This window comes from Pseudophryne corroboree, unplaced genomic scaffold (assembly GCF_028390025.1).
Source record: "Pseudophryne corroboree isolate aPseCor3 unplaced genomic scaffold, aPseCor3.hap2 scaffold_523, whole genome shotgun sequence".
NCBI lineage: Eukaryota > Metazoa > Chordata > Amphibia > Anura > Myobatrachidae > Pseudophryne > Pseudophryne corroboree.
The window spans coordinates 1-14,582 of NW_026970126.1; the positions used below are offsets into that span (position 1 = coordinate 1).

Genomic DNA, 14,582 nt, shown 5'->3' on the forward strand with positions numbered 1-14,582 from the left:
TTTCCACAGCTTGTAACATGACAGGAGCTGACTGGCCACTTTACCTCTCTCCCAGGGTTAGTACATAGACCCCCTAGTCTGTTCCTCGTCACTGAACAAACCGTGAAGACCCCAACAAGACAGTATTTTTTACAATATTCACCTGTGCGCGAGGCCTGGAACATTTCATTGTCAGTACTTCTCGGTTGCAAAGCATCGCAGTGGTTCTCAAACGGGAATACTGAACTTTGGCTCATCTGACAGTAATCCGAGGATTGTCTATCTACAGAAATAGAATAAATATCATTACTCAAAAACATACTTTCATTTTACTACAATCGCACATTAATATTCATCAAAAATATATAAACATTTATGTACATTTCCCAATAAATGTAACCCTTTCTTCACCTTTATCTGCTAGCACTGATCCTTCCTATCTGCCATTAAGCTTATATAAATTATATTGGTGCTTATATAAACATAAAAAAAATCACACACATGGGGGCGTGGCCTGGACGGGCATGGTGTAGGAGCACACACATGGGGGCGTGACCTGGACGGGCGTGGTGTAGGAGCACACACATGGGGGCGTGGCCTGGACGGGCGTGGTGTAGGAGCACACATGGGGGCGTGGCCTGGACGGGCGTGGTGTAGGAGCACACACATGGGGGCGTGGCCTGGACGGGCGTGGTGTAGGAGCACACATGGGGGCGCGGCCTGGACGGGCGTGGTGTAGGAGCCTGATTTCTCAGCTCCCAGGCACATAACTCCGTTTCTACTATCCTGTTTCTCCTGCCCGGTCCCTGGATCACTGGTGGTTTGCATACTTACCTCTCCACATTCCGGAAGCCCCGTGACCTGCCTGTGCTTTTTGGCTGCTTGTTTGGTTGAAGTTGTTTGTTCTCCTCTGTGGCGTCTCTGGACCGCGGGCGCCATCTTGGATATCGTCGGTGACGGCTCCTTGCTCCAGCGCTGTGCTCCTCGTTGCAGTCTCTGTCTGGTGCAGCGGTGGAGGTTGTTGCTGGCTCCCGTAGGCTCCCTGAGCAGCAGGCTCTCAGTGATCGTTGACTCCGGCTGCAGTTTTCACCTGAGGGATAACTAGAGCGGAGAAAGTCTGTCTCAATCAAAGGACAGTCCCCCTGAGGAAGCCGGGGGACATAATCTTCACTTCCTCAATCAGAGGACAGTCCCCCTGAGGAAGCCGGGGGACATAATCTTCACTTCCTCAATCAGAGGACAGTCCCCATGAGGAAGCCGGGGGACATAATCTTCACTTCCTCAATCAAAGGACAGTCCCCCTGAGGAAGCCGGGGGGCATAATTTCACTTCCTCAATCAGAGGACAGTCCCCCTGAGGAAGCCGGGGGACATAATCTTCACTTCCTCAATCAAAGGACAGTCCCCCTGAGGAAGCCGGGGGACATAATTTCACTTCCTCAGAGGACAGTCCCCCTGAGGAAGCCGGGGGACATAATCTTCACTTCCTCAATCAGAGGACAGTCCCCACTGAGGAAGCCGGAAGACATAATCTTCACTTCCTCAATCAAAGGACAGTCCCCCTGAGGAAGCCGGGGGACATAATCTTCACTTCCTCAATCAGAGGACAGTCCCCACTGAGGAAGCCGGAAGACATAATCTTCACTTCCTCAATCAAAGGACAGTCCCCCTGAGGAAGCCGGGGGACATAATCTTCACTTCCTCAATCAAAGGACAGTCCCCACTGAGGAAGCCGGAAGACATAATCTTCACTTCCTCAATCAAAGGACAGTCCCCCTGAGGAAGCCGGGGGACATAATCTTCACTTCCTCAATCAGAGGACAGTCCCCACTGAGGAAGCCGGAAGACATAATCTTCACTTCCTCAATCAAAGGACAGTCCCCCTGAGGAAGCCGGGGGACATAATCTTCACTTCCTCAATCAAAGGACAGTCCCACTGAGGAAGCCGGAAGACATAATCTTCACTTCCTCAATCAAAGGACAGTCCCCCTGAGGAAGCCGGGGGACATAATCTTCACTTCCTCAATCAGAGGACAGTCCCCCTGAGGAAGCACGTAGACATAATCTTCACTTCCTCAATCAAAGGACAGTCCCCCTGAGGAAGCCGGGGGACATAAGCTTCACTTCCTCAATCAAAGGACAGTCCCCTGAGGAAGCCGGGGGACATAATCTTCACTTCCTCAATCAAAGGACAGTCCCCCTGAGGAAGCCGGGGGACATAATCTTCACTTCCTCAATCAGAGGACAGTCCCCCTGAGGAAGCACGTAGACATAATCTTCACTTCCTCAATCAAAGGACAGTCCCCCTGAGGAAGCCGGGGGACATAAGCTTCACTTCTTCAATCAGAGGACAGTCCCCCTGAGGAAGCCGGGGGACATAATCTTCACTTCCTCAATCAGAGGACAGTCCCACTGAGGAAGCCGGAAGACATAATCTTCACTTCCTCAATCAAAGGACAGTCCCCTGAGGAAGCCGGGGGACATAATCTTCACTTCCTCAATCAAAGGACAGTCCCCCTGAGGAAGCCGGGGGACATAATCTTCACTTCCTCAATCAAAGGACAGTCCCCTGAGGAAGCACGTAGACATAATCTTCACTTCCTCAATCAGAGGACAGTCCCCCTGAGGAAGCCGGGGGACATAATCTTCACTTCCTCAATCAGAGGACAGTCCCCCTGAGGAAGCCGGGGGACATAATCTTCACTTCCTCAATCAAAGGACAGTCCCCCTGAGGAAGCCGGAAGACATAATCTTCACTTCCTCAATCAAAGGACAGTCCCCCTGAGGAAGCCGGAAGACATAAGCTTCACTTCCTCAATCAGAGGACAGTCCCCCTGAGGAAGCCGGGGGACATAATCTTCACTTCCTCAATCAGAGGACAGTCCCCCTGAGGAAGCCGGGGGACATAATCTTCACTTCCTCAATCAGAGGACAGTCCCCCTGAGGAAGCCGGAAGACATAATCTTCACTTCCTCAATCAAAGGACCGTCCCCATGAGGGACAGTCCCCACTGAGGAAGCCGGGGGACATAATCTTCACTTCCTCAATCAAAGGACAGTCCCCCTGAGGAAGCCGGAAGACATAATCTTCACTTGATCGTTTTATTTTGCTTTGTCAAAGTAAATATATCTTTCTTTGTAACATTTCGTTCCAATACATCACTTTGAAAATTACCATATAAGGAGTCAACTATCTTTACACCACCGTCTCTTAGGGTTTTGCAGTTTTCTTCTATGGCCAGTTGCTGAATCATTTGTTCTCTATGGCAATAGTTGCACCCTGGTGGCTTCCTGCTCAGACTGTTAGTTTCCTGCTGAATATTCTGGGTTTCTTGCTAAGCCGACATAGCCTGCAGCAAGGCCTTCACAATGTCCTCCATGTTATCTTGTGGTGTAGGAGTGAAGCAGAATCATCAGATGATGACACCACCATGAAGAACATAGGAAGTCTTATTAGCACATTTAGTTTTATTTCACTTGTAACACTTGACACGATTACAATGTAGTAATCTCAGCACAATATATTATATATTACAGCAACTGTTTTGTTGTTACTTGTACCACATTTTGTTTTTAAACGTATTTTCAACACAGCAAAACATTTTCCATGTGGCACTACAATAACCAGCAATAATGTCAATGACTGCAATAGAAATGTCCAGGCCACACTTAATGAGGTATTTATCTGAGCCACACCTTGCAGGGGAGCCGGACAGGAGTTTTCACTAGGATAAAACACACTTTTCCTTTAACCCTTTCTCTGCTGCAACAAACGTAAACACTTTTGCAACCACAAATTCTCCAACATTTGCAATTTCACACAATTCTCTTTAAGAACACAGTATATACCTCATAACTGGCAATTTCCATACACCTGCAATTTCCATCATATTTTTGTAGCTATGCAGACAATTTGCAGATATGCAGACAATACTTCAGGCTTTTAGTTTTTTTCTTCATTCACCAGCTCCTTTGGCTTTATAGGCGAGTCCAGTTTTGTTGTATCCAATACGCCATGCAGTAAGCATTCACATATTCCTTTAAGATGTTGTAATACACTTTCTGTCTTTTGCAAACTGATTCTCCAGCAATTGTGAGGATATGGGTTAATCAGCTCGTTAGGGGGTGTATTGGTGCAGTGTCTAGGTGCCTAATCATGATCCAAACACAGCTTTTCAGGTACATTAAAGCAATGCTTTACTGGTAATATAAATGAAACAAAACAACAAACAGGCCTAGCCCCCATTCAGGGTTCAAACTTACTTCTTCGCACCTCACTATACTTGGGCAGTTAGTCTGCATGACAATATCTCACAAAGTAACACTCCTCCTAGTGGGTTTCAGCCCACTCGACTACGCACAACAGTTTTTGCATTTGGATACTTTTTCTCTCCCATTTCATAAATGAATATTTCTGTCATAAGACACAATATAAATGTTGTACGTACTGTATGTATTTTATGTGTCCAATGTTGGATGATATTCAAAATGTGAGTTAATAGTCCATTGATAGACTGAAATCAGCACATAGGCTGCTGTGTACACAGGTGTATCAGGGTTGCTCCATTGATGGATTCCAGTGATTGTAGAATTCTCCAGCACATAGGCTGCTGTGTACACAGGTGTATCAGGGTTGCTCCATTGATGGATTCCAGTGATTGTAGAATTCTCCAGCACATACGCTGCCGTGTACACAGGTGTATCAGGGTTGCTCCACTGATGATTCCAGTGATTGTAGAATTCTCCAGCACATAGGCTGCTGTGTACACAGGTGTATCAGGGTTGCTCCATTGATGGATTCCAGTGATTGTAGTAATCTCCAGCACATAGGCTGCCGTGTACACAGGTGTATCAGGGTTGCTCCATTGATGGATTCCAGTGATTGTAGAATTCTCCAGCACATAGGCTGCCGTGTACACAGGTGTATCAGGATTGCTCCATTGATGGATTCCAGTGATTGTAGTAATCTCCAGCACATAGGCTGCCGTGTACACAGGTGTATCAGGGTTGCTCCATTGATGGATTCCAGTGAATGTAGAATTCTCCAGCACATAGGCTGCCGTGTACACAGGTGTATCAGGGTTGCTCCATTGATGGATTCCAGTGAATGTAGAATTCTCCAGCACATAGGCTGCCGTGTACACAGGTGTATCAGGGTTGCTCCATTGATGGATTCCAGTGATTGTAGAATTCTCCAGCACATACGCTGCCGTGTACACAGGTGTATCAGGGTTGCTCCACTGATGATTCCAGTGATTGTAGAATTCTCCAGCACATAGGCTGCTGTGTACACAGGTGTATCAGGGTTGCTCCATTGATGGATTCCAGTGATTGTAGTAATCTCCAGCACATACGCTGCCGTGTACACAGGTGTATCAGGGTTGCTCCACTGATGATTCCAGTGATTGTAGTAATCTCCAGCACATAGGCTGCCGTGTACATAGGTGTATCAGGGTTGCTCCATTGATGGATTCCAGTGATTGTAGTAATCTCCAGCACATAGGCTGCCGTGTACACAGGTGTATCAGGGTTGCTCCATTGATGGATTCCAGTGATTGTAGAATTCTCCAGTACATAGGCTGCCGTGTACACAGGTGTATCAGGGTTGCTCCATTGATGGATTCCAGTGAATGTAGAATTCTCCAGCACATAGGATGCCGTGTACACAGGTGTATCAGAGTTGCTCCATTGATGGATTCCAGTGATTGTAGAATTCTCCAGCACATAGGCTGCCGTGTACACAGGTGTATCAGGGTTGCTCCACTGATGATTCCAGTGATTGTAGAATTCTCCAGCACATAAGCTGCCGTGTACACAGGTGTATCAGAGTTGCTCCATTGATGGATTCCAGTGATTGTAGAATTCTCCAGCACATACGCTGCCGTGTACACAGGTGTATCAGGGTTGTTCCATTGATGGATTCCAGTGATTGTAGAATTCTCCAGCACGTAGCCTGCCGTGTACACAGGTGTATCAGGGTTGCTCCACTGATGGATTCCAGTGATTGTAGAATTCTCCAGCACATACGTTGCCGTGTACACAGGTGTATCAGGGTTGTTCCATTGATGGATTCCAGTGATTGTAGAATTCTCCAGCACGTAGCCTGCCGTGTACACAGGTGTATCAGGGTTGCTCCACTGATGGATTCCAGTGATTGTAGAATTCTCCAGCACATAGGCTGCCGTGTACACAGGTGTATCAGGGTTGCTCCACTGATGATTCCAGTGATTGTAGAATTCTCCAGCACATAGGCTGCCGTGTACACAGGTGTATCAGGGTTGCTCCACTGATGATTCCAGTGAATGTAGAATTCTCCAGCACATAGGCTGCTGTGTACACAGGTGTATCATGGTTGCTCCATTGATGGATTCCAGTGATTGCAGAATTCTCCAGCACATACGCTGCCGTGTACACAGGTGTATCAGGGTTGCTCCATTGATGGATGACAGTGATTGTAGAATTCTCCAGCACATAGGCTGCCGTGTACACAGGTGTATCAGGGTTGCTCCATTGATGGATGACAATGATTGTAGAATTCTCCAGCACATAGGCTGCTGTGTACACAGGTGTATCAGGGTTACTCCATTGCTGGATTCCAGTGATTGTAGAATTCTCCAGCACATAGGCTGCCGTGTACACAGGTGTATCAGGGTTGCTCCATTGATGGATTCCAGTGATTGTAGAATTCTCCAGCACATAGGCTGCCGTGTACATAGGTGTATCAGGGTTGTTCCATTGATGGATTCCAGTGATTGTAGAATTCTCCAGCACATAGGCTGCTGTGTACACAGGTGTATCAGGGTTGCTCCATTGATGGATTCCAGTGATTGTAGTAATCTCCAGCACATACGCTGCCGTGTACACAGGTGTATCAGGGTTGCTCCACTGATGATTCCAGTGAATGTAGAATTCTCCAGCACATAGGCTGCCGTGTACACAGGTGTATCAGGGTTGCTCCACTGATGATTCCAGTGAATGTAGAATTCTCCAGCACATAGGCTGCTGTGTACACAGGTGTATCATGGTTGCTCCATTGATGGATTCCAGTGATTGCAGAATTCTCCAGCACATACGCTGCCGTGTACACAGGTGTATCAGGGTTGTTCCATTGATGGATTCCAGTGAATGTAGAATTCTCCAGCACATATGCTGCCGTGTACACAGCTGTATCAGGGTTGCTCCATTGATGGATTCCAGTGATTGTAGAATTCTCCAGCACATACAATGCCGTGTACACAGGTGTATCAGGTTTACTCCATTGATGGATTCCAGTGATTGCAGAATTCTCCAGCACATACGCTGCCGTGTACACAGGTGTATCAGGGTTGCTCCATTGATGGATGACAGTGATTTTAGAATTCTCCAGCACATAGGCTGCCGTGTGCACAGGTGTATTAGGGTTGCTCCATTGATGGATTCCAGTGATTGTAGAATTCTCCAGCACATACGCTGCCGTGTACACAGGTGTATCAGGGTTGCTCCATTGATGGATTCCAGTGATTGTAGAATTCTCCTGCACATACGCTGCCGTGTACACAGGTGTATCAGGGTTGCTCCACTGATGATTCCAGTGATTGTAGAATTCTCCTGCACATAGGCTGCCGTGTACACAGGTGTATCAGGGTTACTCCATTGATGGATTCCAGTGATTGTGGAATTCTCCAGCACATACGCTACCGTGTACACAGGTGTATCAGGGTTGTTCCATTGATGGATTCCAGTGATTGTAGAATTCTCCAGCACATAGGCTGCTGTGTACACAGCTGTATCAGGGTTGCTCCATTGATGGATTCCAGTGATTGTAGAATTCTCCAGCACATACGCTGCCGTGTACACAGGTGTATCAGGGTTGCTCCATTGATGGATTCCAGTGATTGTAGAATTCTCCAGCACATACAATGCCGTGTACACAGGTGTATCAGGATTACTCCATTGATGGATTCCAGTGATTGTAGAATTCTCCAGTACAAAGGCTGTCGTGTACACAGGTGTATCAGGGTTGCTCCATTGATGATTCCAGTGAATGTAGAATTCTCCAGCACATAGGCTGCCGTGTACACAGGTGTATCAGGGTTGCTCCATTGATGGATTCCAGTGAATGTAGAATTCTCCAGCACATAGGCTGCCGTGTACACAGGTGTATCAGGATTACTCCATTGATGGATTCCAGTGATTGTAGAATTCTCCAGCACAAAGGCTGTCGTGTACACAGGTGTATCAGGGTTGCTCCATTGATGATTCCAGTGAATGTAGAATTCTCCAGCACATAGGCTGCCGTGTACACAGGTGTATCAGGGTTGCTCCATTGATGGATTCCAGTGAATGTAGATTTCTCCAGCACATAGGCTGCCGTGTACACAGGTGTATCAGGGTTGCTCCATTGATAGATTCCAGTGATTGTAGAATTCTCCAGCACATAGGATGCCGTGTACACAGGTGTATCAGGATTGCTCCATTGATGGATTCCAGTGATTGCAGAATTCTCCAGCACATACGCTGCCGTGTACACAGGTGTATCAGGGTTGCTCCATTGATGGATTCCAGTGAATGTAGAATTCTCCAGCACATACGCGGCCGTGTACACAGGTGTATCAGGGTTGCTCCATTGATGGATTCCAGTGATTGTAGAATTCTCCAGCACATAGGCTGCCGTGTACACAGGTGTATCAGGGTTGCTCCATTGATGGATTCCAGTGAATGTAGAATTCTCCAGCACATACGCTGCCGTGTACACAGGTGTATCAGGATTACTCCATTGATGGATTCCAGTGATTGTAGAATTCTCCAGCACATAGGCTGCCGTGTACACAGGTGTATCAGGGTTGCTCCACTGATGATTCCAGTGAATGTAGAATTCTCCAGCACATAGGCTGCTGTGTACACAGCTGTATCAGGGTTGCTCCATTGATGGATTCCAGTGATTGTAGAATTCTCCAGCACATATGCTGCCGTGTACACAGGTGTATCAGGGTTGTTCCATTGATGGATTCCAGTGAATGTAGAATTCTCCAGCACATATGCTGCCGTGTACACAGGTGTATCAGGGTTGCTCCATTGATGGATTCCAGTGATTGTAGAATTCTCCAGCACATACAATGCCGTGTACACAGGTGTATCAGGATTACTCCATTGATGGATTCCAGTGATTGTAGAATTCTCCAGCACATAGGCTGCCGTGTACACAGGTGTATCAGGGTTGCTCCACTGATGATTCCAGTGATTGTAGAATTCTCCAGCACATAGGCTGCCGTGTACACAGGTGTATCAGGGTTGCTCCATTGATGATTCCAGTGAATGTAGAATTCTCCAGCACATAGGCTGCTGTGTACACAGGTGTATCAGGGTTGCTCCATTGATGGATTCCAGTGATTGTGGAATTCTCCAGCACATAGGCTGCTGTGTACACAGGTGTATCAGGGTTGTTCCATTGATGGATTCCAGTGATTGTAGAATTCTCCAGCACATAGGCTGCCGTGTACACAGGTGTATCAGGGTTGCTCCACTGATGGATTCCAGTGATTGTAGAATTCTCCAGCACATAGGCTGCCGTGTACACAGGTGTATCAGGGTTGCTCCACTGATGATTCCAGTGAATGTAGAATTCTCCAGCACAGAGGCTGCCGTGTACACAGGTGTATCAGGGTTGCTCCACTGATGATTCCAGTGAATGTAGAATTCTCCAGCACATACGCTGCCGTGTACACAGCTGTATCAGGGTTGCTCCATTGATGGATTCCAGTGATTGTAGAATTCTCCAGCACATACGCTGCCGTGTACACAGGTGTATCAGGGTTGTTCCATTGATGGATTCCAGTGAATGTATAATTCTCCAGCACATATGCTGCCGTGTACACAGGTGTATCAGGGTTGCTCCATTGATGGATTCCAGTGATTGTAGAATTCTCCAGCACATACAATGCCGTGTACACAGGTGTATCAGGATTACTCCATTGATGGATTCCAGTGATTGTAGAATTCTCCAGCACATACGCTGCCGTGTACACAGGTGTATCAGGGTTGTTCCATTGATGGATTCCAGTGAATGTATAATTCTCCAGCACATATGCTGCCGTGTACACAGGTGTATCAGGGTTGCTCCATTGATGGATTCCAGTGATTGTAGAATTCTCCAGCACATACAATGCCGTGTACACAGGTGTATCAGGATTACTCCATTGATGGATTCCAGTGATTGTAGAATTCTCCAGCACATAGGCTGTCGTGTACACAGGTGTATCAGGGTTGCTCCATTGATGATTCCAGTGAATGTAGAATTCTCCAGCACATAGGCTGCCGTGTACACAGGTGTATCAGGGTTGCTCCATTGATGATTCCAGTGAATGTAGAATTCTCCAGCACATAGGCTGCCGTGTACACAGGTGTATCAGGGTTGCTCCATTGATGGATTCCAGTGAATGTAAAATTCTCCAGCACATAGGCTGCCGTGTACACAGGTGTATCAGGGTTGCTCCATTGATAGATTCCAGTGATTGTAGAATTCTCCAGCACATAGGATGCCGTGTACACAGGTGTATCAGGATTGCTCCATTGATGGATTCCAGTGAATGTAGAATTCTCCAGCACATAGGCTGCTGTGTACACAGGTGTATCAGGGTTGCTCCATTGATGGATTCCAGTGATTGCAGAATTCTCCAGCACATACGCTGCCGTGTACACAGGTGTATCAGGGTTGCTCCATTGATGGATTCCAGTGATTGTAGAATTCTCCAGCACATAGGATGCCGTGTACACAGGTGTATCAGGATTGCAGGTGTATCAGGATTGCTCCATTGATGGATTCCAGTGAATGAAGAATTCTCCAGCACATAGGCTGCTGTGTACACAGGTGTATCAGGGTTGCTCCATTGATGGATTCCAGTGAATGTAGAATTCTCCAGCACATACGCGGCCGTGTACACAGGTGTATCAGGGTTGCTCCATTGATGGATTCCAGTGATTGTAGAATTCTCCAGCACATAGGCTGCCGTGTACACAGGTGTATCAGGGTTGCTCCATTGATGGATTCCAGTGAATGTAGAATTCTCCAGCACATAGGCTGCTGTGTACACAGCTGTATCAGGGTTGCTCCATTGATGGATTCCAGTGATTGTAGAATTCTCCAGCACATATGCTGCCGTGTACACAGGTGTATCAGGGTTGTTCCATTGATGGATTCCAGTGAATGTAGAATTCTCCAGCACATATGCTGCCGTGTACACAGGTGTATCAGGGTTGCTCCATTGATGGATTCCAGTGATTGTAGAATTCTCCAGCACATACAATGCCGTGTACACAGGTGTATCAGGATTACTCCATTGATGGATTCCAGTGATTGTAGAATTCTCCAGCACATAGGCTGCCGTGTACACAGGTGTATCAGGGTTGCTCCACTGATGATTCCAGTGATTGTAGAATTCTCCAGCACATAGGCTGCCGTGTACACAGGTGTATCAGGGTTGCTCCACTGATGATTCCAGTGAATGTAGAATTCTCCAGCACATAGGCTGCCGTGTACACAGGTGTATCAGGGTTTCTCCACTGATGATTCCAGTGAATGTAGAATTCTCCAGCACATAGGCTGCTGTGTACACAGGTGTATCATGGTTGCTCCATTGATGGATTCCAGTGATTGCAGAATTCTCCAGCACATACGCTGCCGTGTACATAGGTGTATCAGGGTTGTTCCATTGATGGATTCCAGTGAATGTAGAATTCTCCAGCACATAGGCTGCCGTGTACACAGCTGTATCAGGGTTGCTCCATTGATGGATTCCAGTGATTGTAGAATTCTCCAGCACATACAATGCCGTGTACACAGGTGTATCAGGTTTACTCCATTGATGGATTCCAGTGATTGTAGAATTCTCCAGCACATAGGCTGCCGTGTACACAGGTGTATCAGGGTTGCTCCATTGATGATTCCAGTGAATGTAGAATTCTCCAGCACATAGGCTGCTGTGTACACAGGTGTATCAGGGTTGCTCCATTGATGGATTCCAGTGATTGTGGAATTCTCCAGCACATAGGCTGCCGTGTACACAGGTGTATCAGGGTTGTTCCATTGATGGATTCCAGTGATTGTAGAATTCTCCAGCACATAGGCTGCCGTGTACACAGGTGTATCAGGGTTGCTCCACTGATGGATTCCAGTGATTGTAGAATTCTCCAGCACATACGCTGCCGTGTACACAGGTGTATCAGGGTTGCTCCACTGATGATTCCAGTGAATGTAGATTTCTCCAGCACATAGGCTGCTGTGTACACAGCTGTATCAGGGTTGCTCCATTGATGGATTCCAGTGATTGTAGAATTCTCCAGCACATAGGCTGCCGTGTACACAGGTGTATCAGGGTTGCTCCACTGATGATTCCAGTGAATGTAGAATTCTCCAGCACATAGGCTGCCGTGTACACAGGTGTATCATGGTTGCTCCATTGATGGATTCCAGTGATTGCAGAATTCTCCAGCACATATGCTGCCGTGTACACAGGTGTATCAGGGTTGTTCCATTGATGGATTCCAGTGAATGTAGAATTCTCCAGCACATATGCTGCCGTGTACACAGCTGTATCAGGGTTGCTCCATTGATGGATTCCAGTGATTGTAGTAATCTCCAGCACATAGGCTGCCGTGTACACAGGTGTATCAGGGTTGCTCCACTGATGATTCCAGTGATTGTAGAATTCTCCAGCACATACAATGCCGTGTACACAGGTGTATCAGGTTTACTCCATTGATGGATTCCAGTGATTGTAGAATTCTCCAGCACATAGGCTGCCGTGTACACAGGTGTATCAGGGTTGCTCCATTGATGATTCCAGTGAATGTAGAATTCTCCAGCACATAGGCTGCTGTGTACACAGGTGTATCAGGGTTGCTCCATTGATGGATTCCAGTGATTGTGGAATTCTCCAGCACATAGGCTGCCGTGTACACAGGTGTATCAGGGTTGCTCCATTGATGGATTCCAGTGATTGTAGTAATCTCCAGCACATAGGCTACCGTGTACACAGGTGTATCAGGGTTGTTCCATTGATGGATTCCAGTGATTGTAGAATTCTCCAGCACATAGGCTGCCGTGTACACAGGTGTATCAGGGTTGCTCCACTGATGGATTCCAGTGATTGTAGAATTCTCCAGCACATACGCTGCCGTGTACACAGGTGTATCAGGGTTGCTCCATTGATGGATTCCAGTGAATGTAGAATTCTCCAGCACATAGGCTGCCGTGTACACAGGTGTATCAGGGTTGCTCCACTGATGATTCCAGTGAATGTAGAATTCTCCAGCACATAGGCTGCTGTGTACACAGCTGTATCAGGGTTGCTCCATTGATGGATTCCAGTGATTGTAGAATTCTCCAGCACATACGCTGCCGTGTACACAGGTGTATCAGGGTTGCTCCACTGATGATTCCAGTGATTGTAGAATTCTCCAGCACATATGCTGCTGTGTACACAGGTGTATCAGGATTACTCCATTGATGGATTCCAGTGATTGTAGAATTCTCCAGCACATAGGCTGCCGTGTACACAGGTGTATCAGGGTTGCTCCATTGATGATTCCAGTGAATGTAGAATTCTCCAGCACATAGGCTGCCGTGTACACAGGTGTATCAGGGTTGCTCCATTGATGGATTCCAGTGAATGTAGAATTCTCCAGCACATAGGCTGCCGTGTAAACGGGTGTATCAGGGTTGCTCCATTGATAGATTCCAGTGATTGTAGAATTCTCCAGCACATAGGATGCCGTGTACACAGGTGTATCAGGATTGCTCCATTGATGGATTCCAGTGAATGTAGAATTCTCCAGCACATAGGCTGCTGTGTACACAGGTGTATCAGGGTTGCTCCATTGATGGATTCCAGTGATTGCAGAATTCTCCAGCACATACGCTGCCGTGTACACAGGTGTATCAGGGTTGCTCCATTGATGGATTCCAGTGATTGTAGAATTCTCCAGCACATAGGATGCCGTGTACACAGGTGTATCAGGATTGCTCCATTGATGGATTCCAGTGAATGAAGAATTCTCCAGCACATAGGCTGCTGTGTACACAGGTGTATCAGGGTTGCTCCATTGATGGATTCCAGTGAATGTAGAATTCTCCAGCACATACGCTGCCGTGTACACAGGTGTATCAGGATTACTCCATTGATGGATTCCAGTGATTGTAGAATTCTCCAGCACATAGGCTGCCGTGTACACAGGTGTATCAGGGTTGCTCCACTGATGATTCCAGTGAATGTAGAATTCTCCAGCACATAGGCTGCCGTGTACACAGGTGTATCAGGATTGCTCCATTGATGGATTCCAGTGATTGTAGAATTCTCCAGCACATATGCTGCCGTGTACACAGGTGTATCAGGATTACTCCATTGATGGATTCCAGTGATTGTAGAATTCTCCAGCACATAGGCTGCCGTGTACACAGGTGTATCAGGGTTGCTCCATTGATGGATTCCAGAGAATGTAGAATTCTCCAGCACATAGGCTGCCGTGTACACAGGTGTATCAGGATTGCTCCATTGATGGATTCCAGTGAATGTAGAATTCTCCAGCACATACGCGGCCGTGTACACAGGTGTATCAGGGTTGCTCCATT

At 47.1% G+C, this 14,582-nt stretch overlaps 1 long non-coding RNA gene across 2 annotated transcripts in view; it reads right to left on the reverse strand.

Annotated features, from left to right (window-relative positions):
* Nucleotides 1–148: 148 nt before the first annotated feature.
* LOC135031668 (uncharacterized) overlaps nt 149–14,582 on the reverse strand; it is a 176,470-nt gene continuing 162,036 nt past the window's right edge. For both annotated transcript variants that reach the window (XR_010227326.1, XR_010227325.1), the window contains one exon: nt 149–262. This is a non-coding gene — a long non-coding RNA (uncharacterized LOC135031668). The remainder of the gene's footprint in view (nt 263–14,582) is intronic.